The sequence below is a fragment of the Pinus tabuliformis genome, chromosome 4_2 (assembly GCF_031772625.1).
Source record: "Pinus tabuliformis cultivar Carrire ecotype Pingquan chromosome 4_2, CPIR1, whole genome shotgun sequence".
Lineage (NCBI taxonomy): Eukaryota > Viridiplantae > Streptophyta > Pinopsida > Pinales > Pinaceae > Pinus > Pinus tabuliformis.
The window spans coordinates 1025263036-1025265585 of NC_142304.1; positions in this window are offsets into that span (position 1 = coordinate 1025263036).

Here is a 2550-nt window from a genome sequence, read left to right on the forward strand (position 1 = left end):
TTTCGTCATTACATTTTACTACGCAAAACTATAGTAATTTCCGATTGCAACCCTATGATCTATATTTTGACCAAACAATTGCTAGGGGGCAAGTACTCCAAATGGATTGTGATCCTGCAGGAGTTTGACTTAGAATTTGAAAAGTCTAAGTCAAAGAAATCTTTAGTTTTTGTGGAGTTGATGTGTGACTTCCTGCGTGCTGACACGGAAACTGTGGCGGAGGAGCCCATTGCGGACGAATCCTTGTTTCTAATCAGCACTTTAGATCCATGGTATGGGGATATCATAGTTTATCTCCAAACCCAATCCTTTCGGCCAGAAATTTCAAGATCAGAGCGTCGAAAAATATGATTCCAGTCCCAATAATTCAAAATTATTGGAGATACACTTTATCGTCGTGGGGTGGACTCCATTTTCTGCCATTGTTTAACTCATGAGGAAGCTGAAAGGGTTCTAAATGACTGTCACTTTGGAGCGTGTGGCGGTCATATGTCTAGGTTTGCCACAACCCAAAAGATATTGCGCGCTGGCTATTTCTGGTCGTCTTTGTTTAAAGACTGTATTAACGTGGTCTGAAAATGCCACAACTGCCAAATTTTTGATCGAAAGATGCGCGCTCCACCTGCTCCTCTCCACCCTATAATTGCCGTCGGTCCTTTTGCGAAATGGGGTATCGATTTTATTACATGTAACCCTCACTCGGCCGGGGGGCATGCGTATATCATCCTTGCGGTAGATTATTTTACCAAGTGGGCCGAGGCGATGCCTACATTTGAGGCAGACGGCAAAACTACTGCGATTTTCATGTTCAATCATATAATTGCTAGGTTTGGTGTTCCACAAGCGATTATCACTGATCATGGGCGTCATTTTCGAAATATTATGATGACTGAACTTACAGACCAACTTGGCTTGCGTCACGATAGTTCAACTCCATATTATCCACAGGCTAATGGTCTGGTTGAAGCCATCAACAAAGTTCTAGTCATCATGATCCGACAAATCATTGGGATTCATAGGTCGAATTGGCATAACATGCTATTTTCAGTGCTTTGGGTGTATCAAACCTCAGTAAAAACATCAACCGGTTTCACTCCTTTCCAACTAGTTTATGGTTTGGAAGCTGTGTTACCCATTGAATGCGAAATCCCATCATTGCAAATGGCCATAGAATTACTTCCAACCACTTCCGAAAAGGAAAAACGTTTTTTGTACTTGGCTCAGCTAGATGAGAATTGACGTGATGCTGCATTAGCAATCAAAACTCATGCCAAACGTATTAAAGCTCAGTATGATCGAAATGTTACACCTCGTAATTTTTCAGAAGGAGACCTAGTCTTACTGTACGATCAAGCAAATGATAAATTAGGTGCTGGAAAATTCGTACCCATGTGGCATCGTCCTTATGTTGTTAAGCGAAAGCTGGCAAAAGGGGCCTATGAATTGGTAGACTTTGATGGGGTCTCTTTAGGTAAACCCAGAAATGGTCTTTACCTGAAGAGATATTATGTTTAAATCTAGGTGTGGAGATTTTTAGTTAGGTTAGTTTTCTTTCTAGCTGGTGTGTTTTAGATTAAAAAGTGTGCTTAGCTTAGAGAGTTTTTTTTTTCATTATTCCTGCTTATCTTGATTTTACTCTTGATATTGCAGATGTCAACGTCTCTCCAAACATACATTGGTTTTGCTGATGGTGCTTGTCGTAATACACGGAACATTTCTTTCGCAGCTTGGGTCATCTATTCGCCCTCTAACGAGTTGGTATCTATGCATGGGGTAAGCCTCGGTCAAACAACGAACAACATTGCAGAGTATAGTGCAGTGATTGAGTTATTATCTGAATCCATCTCATTTGGGATTCAGAGTTTGATTGTGAGGTTAGATTCTGAACTCGTTGTGTTACAGCTTAATAGAGTATATGCCATTAGAAATCCAGTATTATTGAGATTATTTTTGAGAGTTCGTCTCTTGGAACGTGAATTTTACTATATTTAATATCAACATATTCCAATATATTTAAATACATTAGCAGATGCAATTGCTTCTTGAATGTTAAGTAGACATTTGCAATAATCAAACAAGTAAATTTAAAAACATTCCATAACATGTTTTACAAGAAAAGCCGGTAATAGTGATATAGTATAGCATAGAAGTGTGTCAAATATACATCGTCTTCAATCATAGGTTGAAAAACACCTTATGATCGGCAAAAATGATAGTACAAAAAGAAAAAAATGTCATATGAGTCTACAACAGGTGATCATCCTATCACTCGTGATGATCACGATAAGAAACCACTGTATGGGCCACCCTACAAAGGAACCTCCTGAAAGGTCCTGGGACCCCAATCACATAGCGCTGTAGCCTAAGAGGAATTTCATCTATGTTGGTCTCTGGAATGTCTACTGTCAAACGCTCTAGATGGCTCTCCAATTCGGCCAAAGTCTCTGTAGATTCGTCCTGTGGGGCTGGTGCTGCTGCAGCTGGCTGTTTCCTCTCATAGGGCCGGAGAGTGGCTGGTCGTCGTGGACCTACATCTGCATTTGAAACCTT